The sequence below is a fragment of the Mchenga conophoros genome, linkage group LG11 (genome assembly GCF_057382185.1).
Source record: "Mchenga conophoros isolate Kocher_MC1m ecotype Shallow Benthic linkage group LG11, M_conophoros_male_GT1.1, whole genome shotgun sequence".
NCBI lineage: Eukaryota > Metazoa > Chordata > Actinopteri > Cichliformes > Cichlidae > Mchenga > Mchenga conophoros.
Genome location: NC_140536.1, coordinates 14,607,949 through 14,631,006, shown reverse-complemented (window position 1 = coordinate 14,631,006; position 23,058 = coordinate 14,607,949). Strand labels below are relative to the sequence as shown.

Here is a 23,058-nt window from a genome sequence, read left to right as displayed (position 1 = left end):
TGAGGGTCTTTCAAAGTTTCAAAAGTGGACAGTGGCTGTTTTTTCACAAATTTTCAGTCCAGTCCTTGTACTTCACCTTTTCTTAGGAATGTTTTTTAAGCCACTTAAAAATGACATGAATGTTCAAGCATAAAGGAATCAAACTAAACAAGTGAGCCAGTGTTGTGCCTTCTGTCTACATCTAACAGGCAACTTGGCAAACAACCACTTTTAAATTTGTATGTTTAGGCACTTATCTGGTAGCAGCCTGCTGCAATAAACATGGTGGTACCCTCTGATTAGTGGAGTATATGAAAAATTTTAACAGTTTGAAGGGCATAAAACTGTATTTTGTACCAACAAGGTGATTCCCAAAGAGCTATTACATGCAAATTTATCATCTATTAGCATGGTGTGCAATGTGTGCTCCCAAAAAAAAAAAAAAAGTATCTGAGGAAACTGGACAATTGGAGGAAGTCATGTCCTTAAGTAATAGAAACAAAATTCAGGACCTTCAGGTAATCCATCTACTGTTCACAGAGGACTCATCAGAAATGGTGTCAGTGCAAGGAGCCATTTTTAAAGAAGGGAAACGAAGAGAAAAATCTGAGGTGTGCCAAATCATCACTCCACTGGACAGAAAGTCAGTAACAGGCCGCATGTCGTCAGTATGTTCAGAGGTGTACAACGGTGAGTGTCTCCATTCCAGCTAGTGGTGTCGACGGCTTGTTGAAAGTAATGGAATTATGAACACAGAAAGGTACGGCCAGATTTTGATACAGTACCATCCCGAAATTGGCTGTGGCTTCAGTTTTAGCATAACAATGATCTCAAACTTACTGCCAGTGCAGCAAGTTCAGATTTAAACACACACACACGCACACACACACACACACACACACTATCAGTCATGGATTGGCCTCTGCAGAGCCATACCAAATATTAACTTTCAAGCTTGTCACAATTTTGTCTTCTGTTTACAGATTTCAGTAAATCCCTACACCTGTTTCCTATTTTCCTCAGAAAATATGAAATGAGAGGTGACTCAGGACTTAACTCTTAATTCTCTCAAACTTAAGCCAGTAAAATGGCTGCTCATCAATAGAGAAAATGGGTAAAATATTATGTTACAGGAAAATAACCATTTCATCTATTCATTCATAATAATTTAGCTTCTTAAAATGTGTTACAAATATAAAGTGATGGAAATGGAAAATAGACGTTGACTTAACACTGCGTTTTGTGTAAAAGGTTCAGAAGCTGACTATTTTGCTTCCCCCAAATCTGGTTTTCCAGCAATAAATGCATTAAATGTTAAGCTGTTTGTTTCCATGTTTATGACTGAACACTCCACTGCAACATATCTGTGAATTTAACTCTAGAAGAAGCATATCTTTGCAAACGGGAATAAAAATTTCATTGAAAAGGCAGAACATTCACTTCATGCTCAGACCCCAGAAGCAATAAGGAAACCCCCTCCAGATTCATAAATGTTAACAGAGATGTATTAAATTTTTCCAGGGGAATGAAGGAACCTCCTCCTTATGTGCTTCTCAGTTAGTTATACTAGTATACTTCAATTATTTTTTGCTCTGCTTGGCAGCGCTCCACTGAAATGATCCTCCACAGGAGACCAAAGCCTGTGTGTGTGGTGCTTACAAATTAAAATAGCATTGAATCTAGAAAATGGTCTGACAGAGTGGTATTTTTTTTTTTTAAACAAAGGATTAAGTACAATACATGCACGGTCCATAACAACATGATTTCAATCTATTACTTCCGTATTTCATGAATATTATTAGACATTCCCCAAGAGTTTCTGTTGATGCTGTAAATGGTTCTGTGATGTTTCATAACTCACAACTGCTGTAATCTAATGCTTATGCAATGCTTATGTACATATCCACTTTAAGCTTGGTAATATCTTACAAATCATGAGGGCAGATTTGACTCATGACCACTATAAAACCTACAATTTCTGTTCTTGGCTTTTTCTAAACTAAAATGCATTTTGACACAATCAGCAAGGATAAGTGTCTCCAGAGTCTACAAGACATTTCATAACATAAATAGTGTCACTACTCATTTATATGTAACAATTCTGCTGTTATAATGCAAAAATAATTCAGTGTGTAGCATGTAACATGCTGTAATTCAACACAATTTTATCTCTGAAGCAACAGTTCACAGCAATAATATTCGTCTTAAGGTGCGTTATAATGTAAAGGTAAAGATCCTACAATATAAACATTGGCATATACTGTAAACACATGGTGAGTAAAAACAGAAGTCCAGCAAGTTCATCAAGTAAAGATGGAGTTTGTCTCCCAAACCCTAATAGCTGAATGTTAGGGTAAGTTCTAAGAACCACAATTAGGCCTGTGGCCCAACAGTGAACATGGTACTAGGAGGTCTTTGAGACAGGATGGGGCATGACCATTCAGGCCTTGTAGGTGAAAGTAAATATTTTAAATTCAATTCTGGATTTAAACAGGGAACCAGCCCCTAGCCCTGCGACCTGTCCAGCGGTGTGCCCTGCTTCTCGACCTATGATAGCTGGGATAGGCTCCACATCCACGATAGGCAGTCATGGCTATGGTTAATGTTTGTGTTGAAGGACACAAGCTTGACAAAAATAATTAGTTAGAAAGTAAAAGCAGAAAACTAAACATGTCCATGCCTGGAGTTTAATTGATTTTTGTAATCTGGCTTTACACTGTAGAGCAGGGGTGGGCAATCTCAGTCCACGAGGGCCGGTGTCCCTGCAGGTTTTAGATGTGTCCTCGAACCAACACAGCTGATTGAAATGGCTAAATCAGCTTCTCAACAGGTCCTGAAGTTCTCTAGAGGCCTGGTAATGAACTAATCATGTGATTCAGGTGTGTTGACCCAAGGTGAGATCTAAAACCTGCAGGGACACCGGCCCTCGTGGACTGAGATTGCCCACCCCTGCTGTAGAGCAATAATTATATCACCTGAACTGAAGTGTTTTCTAATCATTGTACATAAGGGAAGCACAAGGTGAAAAGCATCAGTCCCAGCTTTAACAAAAGTACAAATCAAAGCTTTGCATTTGCTTAAGTGTTGTGTTCTAGTATCTGTAGTGAAATAATGCAACTAACTATACTAAATGTTTCACTCAGCTCAAGCAGGACAAACACTGCGACAAGATCATTAGTAACAGTCATTAGTGCTGTTTCTGTGTTACAGTGTACAACAAACCTGACTAAGAGTCTTCAAAGTGACCATTCCTCTGCAAATTACTGAAAAATCTGGAGAGCAAGTTAATAATGGCTATGATTATAACCTATAAAGACCAATTACAAATAAAGCTTTATTATACAGCAAAGAAAACCAACATTGCTCTTTGCAAAAATAATTACTACTTATTTTTCTTATTTGACTAAATAATTGCCATCTACTGAATCAAGCAGCCATTTAACATTTAAGTTCTGTCAGTCTGAAAATCATGTACGGTGCTACAGTAGAGTGTTACAACTTATGTCTAAAAATGTATCGTTTCATGCATCAGTTAAAACACTCGACTCCAGGTACGCGACGGCCAGCTGGAAACACTTCACGCAAGTCGAGCTGCCCGAGATTCACAGAATTTACAGTAAATGTTACATTTTTGTGATTTATATCGTTATCGGGACGATAGAATTCTTATATCGGGATATGAGATTTTGGTCATATCGCACAGCCCAGGCCAGTGAACACTCTTTCAAGGATGAGGAAGTACACATCTTGGACAGGGAGGAAAGCTGGTTTGAGCGTGGAGTCAAGGAGGCCATTTACGTACCTAAGGGTACATCTTTTGCCATCTTATAATGCTGTGATTGCAGCCATTCCCCAAATCTGTGAATGGTATTCATGGCCATTGATCAGTGGTCTTTGATCAGTGGGTTTTGGTCAGTGGTTGTTGATCAATGGTCATGAGAATTTGCATAATTAAGATTAAGGAACTGACCTCCCAGCCCATTGTTCCCTCAGTGGGCTGGTTTCAGTCATTATGCAAATGTACTGTTTATAAGATTGGGGAAACCTGCTGTCAGCTGAGACTGAAGAAGTCACTTGGATGAGTGACGAAACGTTTCTCCCACAAAACGCTACGTCCAGATGAACAGAATCATCTTTTTGGAGATAAACGACGTTTTTATATCGTCATCCGATATATATCATTATATCGAACAGCCCTATCACCAAGGGGTCCTCCTTGTTTGAAAGAGACCAATGAATATAGCCCAAAAAAAGTCTGTTTCTATGTCCATACGGCCACCTGACCGTAGTTTTAAGACAGACTTGAAACACTGTGATCTCATCATGAAAACATTTTAATAAGGTCTGTCTTGAAAAGCAGAGAAACTACAATTTACACAGGTCTGAAGCGAGCACAAGACTTTGATGATTTCAGTGATGTAACTCTTTCAGGGAGATGACTCTGAAAGCAATGACAGATACTACAGCTGTAAAATTCTGCAGCTTTGATGTTGCTTCTTTCGTCTGTCACTGCTTTTATAAATGGGAGCGCACAGAAACATGCACGCAAATGTAAAGGAGTATGTCCAAAGTCAGAGGCTCTGTGTGGGAAGACAATTATGTCATCTTACATTGGACACTCAGCCAAAGGAAAACCCTTGCTGATGGAGAGATATATTCAGATGTTAGAAAGAAAGGTAAAATATTTCAGACTTCTTCACTGAACTCGTTCTGCTGATTCTGAGTCACTGATTGCATAGATTGCTTCGGTCACAGTCTGCCAAGCTTGGGTCTCCCACTTTCCAAGCATCTCTGGTGCATGCAAAGAAAAGACTTCAGTGGATGAAGAAAACATTTAGATTTAAAGACAGGCTCATCAGGTAGCTCTTTTATTGCATAAACACAAAGGTATTCACACACAAACACATGTACACACACCCAAACTGCTGATCTCTAAACCTTGGGGAGCCAGTGGCTATGATGTGCTGTGAGCATGGTTTGGGTCTACTGCAGAGAAATACGAAACTATTCTGAGACAGAATTGTTCTGAGAAATCTTCTTTACCAAGGTCACCATGAAGGCATACAATTCACATATTTTTCACATAATTTTCATGCCGATTAAACCATTCAATGACCCTTTGAGCCCCATCCTAGAAGAGACAATTTCAGTCATGAAAGAAATCTAAAACATATGATAACGGTGGTCACTAAAGCAAGTTTGTATTGATTTGCATCTACCTTCCCCCCACCCTTTTCTTGATGATGGTGGTGGGACGGTTCCCAAACCATTCCAAAGAAATTCCTTCTATAGCATAACAGAGCCACTGGGTCCACTTACTGTGGAGTGGCACAGTTTCCATTTTTCTTTCCTGTAATTTGTCACAGACACTGGAAGCACAGTAAGGACAGGGGTTGATGTCTTCATGCCCATTATAAAGAAAAAGAATGAGTATGTTAATGCGGGCACCTGAGTTTTAAAGTGGTTAAAAATGTTATCGCCACACAAAGATGATCTCAAGGATCTTTTATTATGATTCAAACAAACAAACATGTGTGTCTGACGATACCGTGAGTTTACTAGTAATGAAAATAACACAGAAAAATCAATTTTTGCTTCAACACAGAGCTTTGATTTTGAAGAAATAATCTACCAATAATACTGGCAGGCCAATATTGTTGGGTGATATTAGCTATTAGCCAAAATATTGGTGTGTGCATTTATAACAGGCAATAGATGAAAATTTAATAAAGATCAAATAGACATGAAAAAAAAAAATATCCTCAAACATTTTATGTTGATGTTGCATAGTTTGTCCACCAGAAGGCACTCTGCAACTTCCCTTTTGGAATGCCATTTATGCAACCAAAGCTAATCCAATCAGAGTTCGGCAGAGCATAAATCATTAAATAAATAACTACACATAACTGAGAAATCTGGTCATGTTTCCTTTGTCTGAAAGGAAAAAAAATTGGCTAATATATCAGATTTCCAGATTTTTAAATCATCTAATATCGGTATCACATCGATCTTAAAAATCCTACATCAGCCAGGCTCTATTATTATTTGTCAACCAAAGCCTTAATATAACATGTCCAGTGGATTTATATAGCTATGTGAAAAATTGTTACAATGCACAACCAGTTTTAAGGCTCTCTAAACTGTAAAAACCCAAGAGAAGATTCAGCAGTGAAACACTCCAAAGCTAATAAGGGAGAAAGCTGCAAAACTCTATCGCTGCACATCCAAGTTACAGGAAACCACTAGAGAAATCACAGAGGAAACTAAAACACAGCAATTAGACTGTTGAAAGTCTGAATTTCTGTCATTCAAACAAATAAGCTGCAGAGTCTATGCTGTGCATTACTCTTACTGTGGTACCACTGACAGAATCCCTCTCCTGCTGTTTGCAAACCACTAAAAGATTAAATGGTAAACCAGAAAATTTCCTAACCCTGTGGTCAGTTTGGTCATCATGTGTCTTATACAGTATCTTTCAGCAGTTCGCCAATTTCAGAAAAAAAAACTGGGTCAGCTGTTTAGGCGCACATTTTCCATATAGTTTGTAATTTCTCTAACAAGGGGAATGAATGCAGAAAAAACAAGATGGAAGTCATAACCTCACTACTATTCTTCTAAATTTATGTCTTTCGTGCCTAAAAATTTTAGGCTCTCTTTCCATCATTCTTATTGGCTCCATCGGGGGAAATCTCGTGGAAGATGAGCATGAAAATCAATGGGGGCAATGTAATGTTTTACTGTCACAATTAAAATTTTACTACAATACCTCCTTTCAAAACAGATTTCTGCACAACCTGTGCATTTGCACTGCAAGTGGGATATGAGCTAAGGTGCTCTGGAGCACCCACACGTGAATGAACTCTACTTGACTTTGCTTAAAGTTGCTGTTTGCACAAAGTTACTTCACAGTGATCTCTCACTCTGCATGTTGCAAATGACTCACTTCTCTCTTCCTCTGTCCCCACGTCATTCTCTATGTCTCACTCGCTCTCTCTCGTTGTAACATCTGTCGCAAGCTGGAAGCTGCTTCACACCAACTGTGCCTCTCTCTGACTGGGTAGCCTGCCTGCCAGCTAGTCAGCCAGTGTTTTCAGCCCCATTAAACCTCATTGCTGCATTATTATAACAGGTCTATGCCTCTAATGCTCCTACACTGCAAGGCAAAGGCACCTGCTGAGGAGCTGGAGGGTAAAGCGAGGGCAAAGCAACGGTTAAATATCTGTGAGAAATGCCAGATCAGTCTGCGTGTCAGTCTGCATGAGCTGAGACGGTACTCGAGCATCACTTTTCTCCGCAATTCAGCTCATATCTGAAATCCCAACACTTCACATCAGAACTAACACTTTATTACCTCCCACGACCCTTAAAGAAATGAGCAGGAATTGAACATGTATGGAAGGAAAGATGAAGAAAAACAGTGTAGACAGAAACGCTTTGAAAACAGACAGCTGACCACTTTCAACCAGAAGCAGGCTGATTTGAGAAAGCATTATGTGTTGAGTCTTCCGTTTTACCTAATCCATCCATTCTTACTTCTCCTTCACTCACCTCCTTCCAATGCTCTAACCTCCTCCAATCTGTTCGTCCTCCCCCTTTTCTCTCCTTTTTTCCCCTACTTGCTATTTGCTGCTCCTCTCTGCTCAGATTAAAACCTAATCTCCTATAATGGTAGCCTTGCAGTCTAAAACACTATCTGAATGCTTAATTAATATTTAAAGGGCAGAAATTTCCCTCCTCTCCCTTCTCATTCTTTTCCCGTCCTCCTTCCACTTTTCTCTGCTTCTGTGTCATTTTCCTTCATCTCTCATGGCCAGCTCTCGCCATCTGCATTTCTAACTTCTTTCATCTTGCTCTTCCTTAAGTTCTAATCTTTCATAATGATTGTCTGAGTGTCTAAATGCTCTCTAACGGCTTAATCAATACTTAATGAACATACCATAAATACTTTATGAACCCTAAACCCTGAAATCCCCAGGGTTTCATTAGCCATGGAGATATACACTTTTCTACATCTTCGACATGACTGGAAGCTCACTGAAATCAACACTGGATACTGATTACATCATCATTTAGTCTCTGGTCAGTACATATTATCGTAGCAATGGCAGCTGCTTCTAAGTTACGTGTGTTTATGTGTCTGTAACAGACAGATCATTAAAAAATTGTCTATGCAAGATGCCATTTTACCCAGCTGTAGCGATACATGGGATGTATCTTTTGTAGTAATTCTAACGCTTTTGATACGCCACCCACACATATTAAACTGCTTTGCAATTCCAACTACATGTCAATTTATTCCTAATGGATGTGTGAGTATTTTGAGGGAATTGGGTTTGATATGCAATAGGGCACATGCCCTATTTAATCATCCAGGTAAGAAAATCCCAAAAAGTTGATTCTGGTCATCTGGGCGAAGCGTTTTTCAGAGGGAGAAACGTTTCATCACTCATCCAAGTGACTTCTCCCACTGAAAACGCTGCACCCAGATGACCCGAATCAACTTTCTGTGAGTGGGGCACATGCTTTCAACATCCAAACACACATTTTTCAATCAAAAATAAATAAGATAAAAACGAGACAAATCCATGCACTCTGTAAATTCCAGTTTTCTGCTCTGGTTAATTGGCTACAAAAGGTCAATTAGCTTAGCTAACTTTTAAAGGATTGCAGTAACGTTCCAGGATCATTAAAACTGTAGTTCAAGGTTTTTCGAGTGATGACATATGAGAATATATTCAGAAGTAGAAAAGCTATTTTCCACTCTGTGACTCTCTAGTGGCTGTGAAGTGGCAAAGAAACCCTTGATGACTCAAAGAAATGGCATCACTCTTGACTAAGTGAGAGACTGACTATGTTTCAATGTTTAATTCAACTACAGGACAGTTTTTTTCTTCCACAGGCTTCTAACACTGCATCTTCACACTCTGTATGACTCATTTCAAGCATTAGGAGATGCCTTTCTAGATAATTGGCGCTACACACACACACAAAGATCTCACAGTTACACATAAAGCGATTAATCCGTTTACCCATCTATCCATTAATTTACATGTTTACTTGTTTCCTTTTCCCTCTTTTCTTGGACTTCTCCCCTGTCCTGGCATTGCAATTTCAATATGGCTTCTTCCACTCTTCTCATGTTTTACTCACTCTGTCTCTACTGTGTATTAAAAGGCCAGTAATTCGTCACAAAGTGCAGTTCCTGCTGCACATCAGTGTGCAGGCTGCTCGTCTTCCAGCCGCCCAGAGCTGGAATCAATCACCCAATCCTGAGACACTGAAACCATCAGGGAGGGTCAGACAGAGGAGAAAGAGACACACAAGTACATGGAGAGGAAGACAGAAAGAGTGTAGGTGGACATGCAGACAGAAAAGCCTTGTGTGGATTAAGTAAACATTTCCTTGACTGGATACAGACAAAAAGGTTTCATAAGTTGAGCAATTTAATTTCCCTTGGGTGTGATTTGAAATAAGAACAGAAATCATGAGATAGGCAACATCAATAGACTAAACAAAACGCTGGTCCAGATGTAACGTTCCATCAGTCATATTGCTTTTTTTTGTTGTTGTTGCTGTTTATTCTTCAAAGTGACCACACAAATGTAACTTATGAGTGTGGGCCTGATTCCTAGCAGCTGAGTAGAAGTGGTGTCATTTCCTGTGGTTATGTGGCTGTTGTTGCTTTCTGGCACTGCGCTGAATCTTTTTCATCTCAAGTTTCTCATCTTATGCGATGCCAGCAGAAACAGGTGAGTGATCCCTGTTGGGATTAAGACTATGCTTTTAGCTGACTGGTAAAAAGTTTGAGGATCCTCCTTGAGAAGTTTTTAAAGAAAATGTATAACAAATGTTACATTAATTCCTTATAGCTGATTGCTAGAACGCAAGGTAATAAGCCATGGGAAGATAGTACTATAACACAAAAATCCAAGCACAAGGATGATACACACAAACACCTCCACAGCCCACCCTGTGTGCACATTGTACACACACTTCTCTCTATTTAGTTCTCCCTTTCTTTCTCTTCTGTAGTACTGAATGCTGTAATCAACACTAATGGGACTCAGCTGTTGGCCAGTCTAATTATCTGGAATGCAGACAGATGATCACTGAAGCAGGCCCACACACACACACACACACACACACACACACACACACACACAGAGAGAGAGAGAGAGTCAGGTTTCCATCACTTCAGAGGACATTACATTAACTTCATTTCCTAAAGACGACTCTAACCTAAATCACAACCAATATCTTCGTTCGAGTCCTTATCCTAACTCAAACCTAAAATTAAACCTTAAGTCTTCACCTTAAAATGTAATGATTTGCCTAATGGAGCTTTGAGTTTATCCCCAAACACATGTCTTCACAATGTGATTCTGTAATTTGTCCCCACAGTATAATTAATACCACTGCACACAGACACACACTGCAGTATTTTACTTTCATGCACCTGCCACTTTGTGTGTGTGTGTCTCTCTGCAGTCTTGGTTTTATGTGGTGTTTTGGCGACATGTGCTTTTAGAGATTGCGTGTGGATGCATTTGCAAAAAGTCAGTAAGAAGCAAATACATTTAGCTTCTAACTGTTTATGCTTCTTCTCCTACTCAGGAAGTCCAAGTAAAAAGCCTGGCAGAGAAAAATCACGTTGTTAAATTTACACAAAACCTCTTCATTCTTTATGCCTCAGTTTTATATTAACCGAATGATTCCAGTGATTTTCCCTAGCTATATTTTCCCATTAATTTCACTTGTGCCATTTACCTCTAACCAACGACTGGACAAAGAAAAACTTCTTGAAGGAGCTGAGAAACAAGGAGAAACAAAACTAAAGTAAAATAACCTTGAGTTAAACCTTCTTTTTTCTGCCACGGTTGTGACAGAGCAGCACCTAGTACTCTGAACGCCTCACATAATGCAATATACAATAAAAGGATCAAGAATTTGTACCTTTTACAGTAGAAATAGGGCACACTGAAATGCTGTTAAGGACATAAAACATTTCACAACAACAACAACAGTCTTCCAAGTCTCACGAGATAGAACAACAAAGATATTTTTAAGACTTAAATGTTCATAAAAACAGAGATTTTGAAACAAATCTTTTGTATGTCTGACGAATGTGTCTGTGTCATCCGAGGCCGCCTCAGCCTGATGTCATACTGTCTGCCTGAGGAAAGAATGGGCTCGGGGGAAATCCTCAATCTAAATGATTAATACAACCTGGAACCAAGGCGAGGACTTGTCTGTCACTCTGCAGGTACATAGAGCATGTAACACCTTTGAGTATGTGGGGTGGGGAACGATGTGTGTGTGGTGGGTTGGGGTCAGCATTTGAAGGGCTGTTTAAAGCTACTTCAGAGGGATTTGTTAATGATTACAACTACATAGACAAACACACACCCAGAGGTGTCACACTGACTGCAAATGATCAAGGCAGAACTTCTGGAGAGGAAGTGATGGGTAAACAAAAGAGATGAGCAAAAGGAAATTTTAAATAGATGACAATGATTATCTATCACGTGACTGCAGAACGCATGTGAAATATACATGTTACCAGTTCTGGGCTGGACCCCTTTAACCTTTAGAACTGCTCTGAGCCACAGGGGCAACAAGGAGCTGGACACCTCAGAGATTTTGGTCCATATTAACACAACATCACACCTGCTGCAGATTTAGCAGCTGCACATCCATGATACAAATATCCCATTCCACTGCATGCCAAAGGTCCTCTACTGGTGACTGTGGAGCCCATTAAAGTTCAAGAAACTAGTTTGAGATGGTTTGTACTTTGTGAGCCTTATCCTTCTGGAAGCAGCCATCAGGAAATGGGTACACTAAAGGCATGGACATGGTCAGCAACAACTGTTCCAAAAAACAAACAACCCCCACCCCAAAACCAATCCCCCAAACTATTATACCACCTGCCAGGTGGTGGTTTAAGGACAGAGCCACGCTTTCAACTTTTTTTATGCCAAATTCAGACCTTACCATCCAAATCTTGCAGCAATCGAGACTCATCAGATCGGGCGATGTTTTCCAATATTTTGTTGTTCAAAATGCAGCCTCATTTTCCTATTAGCTAACAGAACGCTGTGGTCTTCTCCTGCTGTAGCAGATGCTCCTTTGCAGGTATTGTCTGTTGCATTCTTATCAGTTCATAGCGGTCATCTCATTCTGGCATCAACAAGGCATTTTCACCCAGAGAACTGATGTCCACTGGATATCTTCTCATTTTCAGAAGATTCTCTGTAAACCTTTGCCAATTCAAAGTCACTTAAATCATCTTTTTTCCTCATTTTGATGTTATTTCAGGCAATCTTTTAGGAAGGATCAGATCCTGAGTGCTTATATTAAGTATAGTAATTATCATTCTTGAAATTGTCAAATATCTAAACTACAACACAATGCTGATTTGTTAACTGTGCCCCTACGTTCTCTAATGAGCAAAACAAGTGTTTTGTGTTAACAAGCAACAATAACCAATTATAGCTACTGGACTTTTCATCAGTTTTCATTCTTTTTCTTTAAATAAAGTCAGCACTTTGCACAGGAGTATTTAAGCTTTGTAACACCCTGCAGTGTGCCAGTAAAATGCAGGGAAAAGTTACAAAGAAAATCAAAGATTCAAAGCCTGCAGTCCTGGATACATGGTCCGCATCCTTCACAGTAACTCTGCTACTCTTAATACCACTTTAACAGATTAAAACAAAGTGGAGTTCAGCTCCTAAATTCACTCACACATTACCTCTTCCACCCCCACTCTCTCTCTCTATCTCTTTCTTTCACTGAATTGTTCCTTGATTGTCTGTCTGTATTGGAGTATTTCATTAGACAAATGCAATAAACCAGAAGGCCTGCTGGATAGCTGGATTATCATTGAGGAAGCACTTTCTCGGATAAGGAAAGCGAAAATTAATAAAGAAAGTTTTCAGACAAACTTATTAAAATGCATTTTTTTCCTTTGCCCCCCCCCCCCTTTTCTTAAATGGTATGTAGCTTGTCAGACAAAGCACTAGAAAAAGAAGTGAAGAGCCACAGCCAGAGAGAAAACAAATTAAAAGGAAACTACAATATCTTTTTTTTAAAAAAGGTCCTGAAAAATTCAAGTGAAGAGAAGATTTGTGCTCTTGGCAGTGATTAAAACGCTTCTGAGTTCTGAATCAAACTCTGAAAGAAGATGAGGTATTCAACGATGTATTTGTTCCCCCCATTATTTCATGTTACATGTAAAAATGCCAAGATACATAAGTGTAAAGGAGGCTGCCGTTTGAAAACTGGTGCAGGAAAAATACCATCTAATTCGTTTCATCTTCATGAAAACATTTGAGAAAATGCATGAAAAAAGTATAAATGCAGGATTTTAAGGCAAGAGCTACAACCGTACTCTCAACTTCATTGAATTGCCATAAAAGTCAAAAAAATGTGGCTGTCATACCAGGGTATGTAACACTTGTAGTACTTTATGAAAGGAGCAGAAATTTTGACGAGCTGGTAGATTTGCTGTATAACGGTTAAGCCGTCTGTATCCGCCCACACCTTCCGCTGGCCTCGGCTATAAAGTTCAAGAGGAGAGAAATACTGGTTTACACTTCAATAAAAGACCTTTTTCATCAACTCTGCTCTTCTGACTACATCAGTCTCGCTGTAATCCAACCATCAAGGTCAAGTATGTGTATGTGCGTGAGTATGCGAGAATGACTGTGTGCTGCAAGAAGGCAAGTTTAATCTCAGGGCAATCAAAATAAAGGAAAACAGCATTAGTGCAACTTTCCTCCACAACTTTGAATATTTATTTTTCCTAACTGTGATTCAATCAGAGTGGCCTGAATGAAAAGTGTTATTTGGGTCAAAGCACTAGCATCTAATCTAATAGTTGCACTTCCATCATTTCACTCTTAAACATTCACACCTACTTTCCTGCACAGATCATTTTTCCTTAAGAGGCCACTGAGCAGCTCTAATGGAGTTCTGGGGTTTCATTTTCTCAAGGACTGTGCAGTTTAAGTTAGCTTAGCTCTTCAGTGCCAAACACATGTTAAGCTAAAATGCATACTTCTGACCTTATCTTTAATTCTCAGCATGTCTATCAACTTTTTAAAAACAGAAATACACTTAGACACCAAATGCATATTTCATTTTCACACAGTCTACACGAGTGACTGAGCAGCCACTAGAGGATTTTTTTTTTTTGCCCCAATACAAACACACAAACATGTGTACACATCTGCCAGTTGTGTGTTTTGTGCTTTCACATGACACTATTTCATCCTGATCAATGCCTTTGTCCTACAGACCCAAAGCTCAAAAGCTGTGGCCTGTTGCCATGGTTATCTCTATTTGAAACCAGAGGGATTAACCTCTGTTTGGCTTGGGAGAGAGACAGGAAGATAGAAAAAATGAGACAGAGGAGCAAAACGAGAGGGAAAAGGTGTAGGAAAAACAAGGAGGAGTGAGAAATCCAATGAGTAACGAAATAAGCCAAAGTGACAATAATAAACAGAGGGCCAGAGACACAGCAGTGTCCATTAACCCCCCAAAATGTGACGTGTTGTTTCCCCCCCCCAAAGTTTTCTGCACCACAGGGAGTATAAATCAACAATCACACTGCTGTTGGGTTGTTTTGATGAAGTAAAAATAACTGAACAAACACTGGGTACCATGAATTGTTTTTTCCCCATATTGTTTTTTAAAGCACATGATTCGAACCGTTTCTTTTTAATAGAAAGGACTGGTGTACCTGCAATACCAGAAACATAATCAGCACTATAATCTTACAAGTGACAAAACATAAAAACAAATCTGTGACTGACTTTATTTACATCTGTAATACTGCCAACTTGATCCCCTTCTTAAATTTTTCTTTTGGCCCAGCTCTGTTGATTTGGGCTACACAGAAACCACTGTCACACAGCACATTTCAAAACTAAATATTGGGATTCTCTCACTGAGATGTTGCCTTTTCATTTTCAGTTGTTATGCTTTGTTGTGAAAAGCAACAAAAGCCATAGATGTTACACGCTGAGAAAAACATAGTACAGCAAATGATCCTCTTTCTCAACTTCAAGAGTGAGAGTTTGAACCAAGGGCTCTGGCTGCAGAGTGTCTGTGTTACAGACACAGAAAGCACATGTAGAGACATTTAATGGAATCAATGTAACATGGAAGCACAAAAAAGAATTTCAGCTGCAGCCGTTTTGCATCAGGAGATGGGCTTTTGAAGATGCAACTTCATTTGCAGTATGTGGTCGTTGTGAAGATGCGTTTTCAGTGTGTGTTGCTGAGGAGCTAAGATGAGAGAGTAGAGATTTTCTCGCCATCTTTTGATGTCGGGACGAGGGCACAGTGGGGCCAGCTGACAGCTTGTTGGGCCAAGGTTATTTACTTTTAGAAAGGGAAAACCAGCCTGAGTCAGCAAACACTAAAGGGCAGTCACACATACGCACATTCACACACACTCAAGCGAAGACACATACGCGCATCCCACCCTTGCCGAACTACACACCTACACACGCAGCACCAAGAGTTTAAATAGTCTCATCACAGGAACACCATTGAGAAAACAGCAGTCTAATTACCATCATATCCTCTACCAAGGACACCTCATGATGGCAGGCTCATACTCATCTATTCATTTTACATGTACAGACCACATCCTCCCCTCTTACAAAGCCATTATGCCTTAACAAGGGTTCTTAAACCCTCCCAGTCCAAACTGAGCAGGTTTAGTGTCCTCCTGAGACAGAACCTTGTTAAAGCTGCGTCATTAGGAGCAGCCGCAACAACCTGGCCTGTCTTCTATTTCAGGGGCATTACCCCAAATTGTGCATGTATAGGATCTGATAACCAGGAATAAGCAGTGAAATAATTAATAATAACCCCACTACCAACACTCACACTCCACACACACACACACACACAAAGGAAAAACCAGAAGCAATTACATATGATTTATTATAATAGTATGCATAGCAGCAGAGAGCCAACCACCCTTATATTTAACATTCATAGGATGAGCCAGGAATTTTTACCCTCATGCTGAACTTTGGTTGCTAATGTCCAATTTCCTTTCTCTAGTCAGAATGTGAACGTTCCTGAAAAAGGACAGCCAGTGGCTGTCATTAGGATTCTCAAAGTTCTTGACATTATCAGTCATTTTCATTTTTAGTTGCACCCTCAAATTAAGCCAGCCAAAGGTCATAACGATGGAGTCTGGTCATACGGTTCTTTTATACTGAGCAACATTATTTATGTCCTTAGCAAGCATTAACTCAACTTGGCACATTTACAGAACTGATTATATCAGCTTTAATATAAACAAATTCATTGACATTTAATATATCATTTTGTCTGTACTGAAGTTCCACCTCTACAATCTATTTGCATTTTGTTTATATTTGCATCCAATATAAATCTGAAGCATTTGGTGTGTATCTAGAAAAAGATCTTGAAATGAAACCTGGGGGACATCCCATGTTAAATTGCTAACTTTTTCAATAAACTAGAGATACAATCAAACAGATGACAAGGCTCATATACTTTCAGTAAGTAAAATAAGTACAATTTTGTTTCTATAGGACCTCATCAAGATAAATATCAAAGTCCTTCATACAAAAATATTAGAAAAAAAAGTTAGCCTAAAGTATGTATAAAAATATGGTTTTAAAAAGAGATGCACATTTTTGTAATACAAAATCTATAAATCAGATCTCAAATTATGAGGATTTTGCCATAAAAATACAAACCTCCTTAAGGAGTTACAAATAGACCCTCAATCAATCAATTTTCCTGTAGACTCCTGGTGGAGCATAGGGCCGCAACAACACCACGGCAACGGACTGTTCTGGGCCGTTCTCTTCAGCTGGGTCCACGTCATTCCGGCGGCCTTCACTTCGCTCTCGACAGATCTTCTCCATGTCTGTTTGGGTCTCCCCACACAAATAGACCCTGGATAATTAAAACTTGTGACATCTTGATTCTGTTGTTTTCATTGCTATAGAGGTATGTGGTATCACTACACCAAGATCTAAAGAGCTCTCTAAGGCCTTCAAAAATAAGCTCTGTCTAGCTTTGAGTCTGGCAAGTGACCCTCCACCGCCCCACTCTTCTCTGGAACAGACTGTTTGATGCCTAAAGAAGTCTACAAGAACAGAAACATTTGGTCACACTAAACTGCAAGTAACTCGCAGAGTGCAGATCAAAGAACTTTTCAGTACAAGAATGTCAAACCGGCTGTGAAGTATGGCGGCGGAAATGTTATGCTGTTTGGGGTTGCTTCACTGCATCAGTACACAATCTGCAGTCTGATTCCGTTACACAAAACAGCTTAACTATTAAGCTTAAGTGGAACTTGAGTTTTTACTTGAATAATAATAAGAACATTAGTGCATCCTCACATGGCGAAAAGAAGAAATAGATAATCATGGAATGACCTATTGCAATGGAAGGGATTTAAGAAAACTTGTGTCAGGGACACAAGGATAATTCTACAAAACTCCAAGCAATCATTCTGCTAAGTGGGCAATACTCTTTATCAATGTTTTTGCTCCAGTCAAAATTGGAGAAGATGTTAAACAGCTAAAGTTTGCCTGAAGGATATGCAACGAGAGACAGATGATGCAGACGAAGAACAGTTTATGCAACAGGAGCGAAACAGACTGCAAAATAATAAATGTTGACTACGATGGACTACCCCCCACCCCACACACACACACACACGTTTCCATATATACATACATATAGATCATTTTTTATTTCTATAAATACACACAGAATTACAAGTGCATTCATTATTATTATATTTAGCCAATTTTCACTGTAGTGTTGTTTAATACACAACTTTCATCTCACTTTCAAACATGTTGTTTTTCTCAACTGTCCTAACCAATGGCTTGAAAAGAGATACTAGCATATATTTGGAAAACCCTTTCAAATTAAGTGTAGGTCATAAATCATACGTATTTATAACACTGTCAACAGAAAGATTAAGATTTCTTTAGGTACTTGTTATATAATTGTTGCTAACAACCCCACTCACACTACAACTAGCGCCATACAATTCACTGCAATTTATTATGTATAGTTTAATTGGAACCTTGTATTACAAATGTGGTGGAGTAGCTATAACATATCTAAACCCTCCATGTGTGAAATTGCACATTGTAAATAATCATTAGAAAAATACAACAGGACCAAGAGCTGAGGTAATTAACACAATACATCTCTAGCATACAAGTGCCATTATTTTATCTGAAACCACAAATCCTTCATCTGAGTAAATGTTACAAGGACACCCAACTCAAATGTTATCGTCCCACTGAGTGGTCATTATCAGCTGTAATCAGTCTCAAAGATATCGCCACCAGGCATCCAGGTAACAGCAACTGGTAAGCATTGCAGGTGTCCAACTCAATAATCACCACAACTCTGTGCACCACCCTCTAAATCAACAAGCACAAATGACTTCAAGGATTTCAGTGAAGAGATTTTTCTAAATGAAGAGGCAGAATGGAGATATGTAATTGAAATGAATAAATACTTAAAAAATAGATAAGTGAAGAATAGTCAGACTGCATGGCAGAGCGAGAGGAAAGGGCTTCATTGGTTTTCAGTGGGCATGTACAGACTCAGACGTACTAAAAGGTTACAGCATTTGATTTGTGATATTCCACTCTAAAGGCTCTGTCTCTGTCTGGAGGAGCAGTTTGGCTACTGCTGTCCACAAAGTTTGATCGATGGCTGAATTATGCCATCGGATTGCGAACCTAGCCGACTATGCTGTCTGCCCAATGACAAACAACGAACGTGCCTGGCCACCAATAACAATGAGAGATGTGAGGACCGAACAGCCAATCAAAAAATAGAAGCAATAGTGTCCCCATAAAAAGGGACCTTTCACACAGCTTCTCTCACTGCCATTAATATACTTCACTCATATGTATTCCACTGAGTGTGTGGGGAAAAAAAGATTGTAAATGCAGCGCCACCATTTTCTTCCTCACACCCTCCTTTTCTGCTAGCCTTTTATTTCCTTCTTATACTTCCTCCCTCTCATAGTTCAGGCTGCCCACTCCACATATACTCCATCTCTCTCCACCCTCCCTTGCTACAGTTTGGGCTTCCCACTCCCTCCCTCCATCAATCACCGCACGCACCCTCCCTCGCTCCAGCAGCCCACTCAAAGGCTAATTCCACAGAGGGAGAAAATGTGAGGATAGGCATTTTATAGTGTTTTCCAGTTATCTCTGTCCTTATAGAGCTGTTCTCAACCCAGCTCCATCAAACCAAGCACCACCCCCACTCTCTAGCTGCCTACTCCATCCCTCCTCTGTTCATGGCAGTACTTCCCTCATTCGTCTTTGTTTTCCGTTCTCTCGCGGGTAATGCTGGGGTGAAACCAAATCTGAAGGGTTTTTCTTAATGAGCCATTCAGTAGTTGAAAAGCATCTTACTCTAACAAAATGACTGAAAATTGCTTGAAATGTATTATGCAATTCCTCTAAAATAATATAATTTCACATGTTATTGCTGTAGCTGATTGCATTCCATTGCTGAAATATGAGGCTATGAAGATGTAATGCTTTCATTCACCACCAAACAAATCGTGCATTTGCTTGGGAATCCATCCTTTACTGACTGTCTTCTTAAACATGACAAACTTCAAATTCATCCCCAACCTGTACTGATGTTAGCAAACATGATTGTTAGCTTGATTCCATTTCCATGACGCTCTCGCTCTATTTTAGTTCTCTTTCAAAGTGACTCAGATTTACTACAATGTACTGGCTGCGTTTATAAATCAGAGGGCAATTATTTGCAAATCATCAGAGTCAGATAGTGCTTGTTTAGAGACAAGTGGCCTCCCACCTGTGGAATCGCTTTGGTCCACAAATACTTGCAATTGGTCACCAAATGTGAAAATAAATCAGTGCAATCAGTGGCCAACCAACAATTTATCCCAGTCACAAGCACCTTGCTATTCTTTTTCTTGGCCATTACACCAGCTTCATAGTGCAGCGGTTTGTACATTTACACAACAGGCGATAGATCCCAAGTTTGAGAATAGGAGGAAACAAATCCCTAAGAAGGTTGTGTCAGGAAGAGCATGTGTTGTATGGAGCCACATCAAAAATGTGGCTCCATCTGCTGTGAGGAAGGTAAGATGTCTGGGAAAAACTACTACTGCTGCCCACAGAGACTACAAAACATATAGCAAATTAAGTTATGAAGCTAATAACTTAAGTTAACAACCAGGGACTTTGATCTATACATACATATGTGTACACACACACACACACACACACACACCCTCTTCAGTTGTCTCATCAAAAGACCTATGGAGGACTCAGTACAGAACAACCCATGACAGCATTTGCATTATCTAAGCCGCAGCATTTGGTGTAAGCAGCAACAAGTTTGCCACAAAAGAAAAAAGTATCCTCTGTTTTTATTGCCTGCTCTGCCATCTCAAAAAAGGCAAGCATTTTACTGATATTACTTTTGTTAATGAAGCATTTATGAGCCAGGGCCTTTCGAAAGAATGCTCTTCGCGGCTGCATATTGCATAAGCTCAATAACCTCAGGTTCTTGCAATCTATCCTTTAGCGGTACTGTACACTGAGGAGGGAGAAAAAAAATGTCACGAACGGATAATGAGTCACTTATCTTTTATTAACATCTTCAATGTTTACCATTTTTGTTATTCAACTAGAACGTTGACATTATACAGATTTATAAAGGTCTCTACCAAAAACAGTATACGTGTTCTCGTGTACTCTTTATGCTCATATACTAAAAGACTTCAGTTCTGTTTTCAGTACTCTAACATTTACTGTTGTGTAAGTAATCTTTTTTGATGGCATAATACACAACTTAGTAAAGCAGTAAAATGAAGAAACTGTTGTGTGTCACTAGGAATTATCATGATTACTGTAATGATGAGAAATATTTTTTCATTAGCAATGCAACAGCGGCGCATTAATCACCCAAACACCTATATTCATCTTCATTTTCCTCTCAGTCTCCCTGCCTCTCACGCTCTCTCCCCCATCCAGTCCATCTCTTTCTTTTGTTTTCTCACTTATCCACTTAACTCCTACATCTCTCTCCCATCACCCTCTACGCACACTAACATAAAAAGACACATGCACATACACGCGCACACACAAAGCCAAGGGATGGTAATGCAGGGTTAATATGATTGGAAAGCAGCTGATGGTTGTGCACATTCAGGCCAGATTACATTTAATTCGATTGGGTTTCACTCACTAGGATCCCTCCCATTCCTATTTTCCTTTCTGTCCTCCTCCTGAATGTCCTCTTCCTGCTATTGTTTGGCTAGGGGCTGTCAGGTCTAACAAAAAGACAGTAAATTCAGCTTTATAACATCCTTAACCACTCAGATCTGAGCAACTTGCAATGCAAGTTGATGGCATGTTTTTTTTTAAAGAATATAGAAATATTATAGTTGATATCTCTGAACACAAATAGAGAATCCAAATACATTTTGTTTAACTGCACAGAGACAACCTTCTTTGTCATAGCTGTGTATTCAAAAATAATCTACATAGTTTATAAAAAGAAGAGTCCTCTAAAGAGATGGGTCACTTCAGATTTTACAACAGAAGAAAGGAACATTACCATTATCACCTAGCCCAGGGTTTTCAATTTAAAACTCGGCTTTTCAGTCACAGGCTGCTCTTTACAAAGCAGAATAACACCAACATTTACATTATATGTGCTGGCTGGTGAAAGTATTCAGGTGTATTACTGTATATCTGGCTGACAAAATAAAAAATACACTCAAACAAATGGCTGAAAGAAAAAAAAGAAGAGGAAAAAAACAAACAGGTTAGAAACAAACGGGTAACAGAGTGATAGACAAGCAGGAAGCAGAGTGGGGGGAAAAAGAAATGCTCTTGTCTTCCTGTGTATGTGTTTTTGTCTGGTTCATCTTTATTTTATGTCTCAGTTGGTCCTGCTGGCCACCTCTTCCCATCACTAACCTCAGCTGTCAGACACACTCAGACAGCCACATAAAAGCAGTACACATGCAAGAAAGCTTGCACACACCGTTTATATCAGTAAATAAAGTCCGGGGGAGCGAAGGAAGAAAGGTAAGAAAGAATGAAAGAAAGAAAGAAAAGAAAGAAAGAAAAAGAAAAAAAAAAGAGGCAGATAAATGACAGTCAACCAGTGTCGTTAACTTTACGAGTGCCCGTTTTCTTTCTACCCTTCACACACTGTCCTTTCTCAACCCTGTAACTAACGACTCTGGAGGAGGCATTGCAGCACCTGCTGCACACATACACACACGGTTTGGGGGGAATGTACAACAGAGGAAATGGGGTGTGTGTGTGTGTGTGTGTGTGTGTGTGTGTGTGTGTGTGTGTGTGTGTGTGTGTGTGCGCGCGCGCGGGGGGAGCAACTAAACCAACCCCTAAAATAGGATTAAATGGTGGGATTGGGGGTTAAAAAAGAGAGAGAGAGAAGTGAATACAAAGACAGGAGGTGCCAAGGACAAAGTGGAGGGGAGAAGAAAGAAGGGAGAGAATAAGGGAGGGAGGTGTGAAGTGTCACTGCCAGTAGTACCATCTCTCTAATTAGCATAGTGACCTTGGCCCTGTGTAACTGTTATTATATACCCACCCACCCACCCACGCGCGCACACACACACACACGCGCACGCGCGCGCGCACACACACACACACACACACACACACACACACACACACACACACACACACACACACACACACGGGCTTAGGTGATTTTGTGTTTGCAAAATAAAATAATGCCCTGATATGAATGTTAATATTCAATACTTTCACATTGCTGAATGTTCTTACAGGGCTACACATGCTTTTCACAAAACATTTTGTAGTGCATAAAATGCAGAGAAGCACCGATTCACATATTGGTTAAAAATCAGAGCTAGAATTTAAATCATTCGCTGTACTCTGTGTAATAATGTTAGGGGGATTCAACCTACAGATACTCTTACAAAAAGAAAGCAAGAATGAGGCTGGGAGACAGAAAAACTAACTGTGAGTGAGCTGGCGAGAGCGTGAGGGAGTA

General features: G+C 39.6%; 1 protein-coding gene across 2 annotated transcripts in view; it reads right to left on the bottom strand.

The window, feature by feature from the left end:
• The window catches only part of rbms3 (RNA binding motif, single stranded interacting protein), a 123,139-nt gene that overhangs the window by 37,775 nt on the left and 62,306 nt on the right, over positions 1-23,058 (bottom strand). The gene's annotated exons all lie outside the window — the stretch shown is intronic.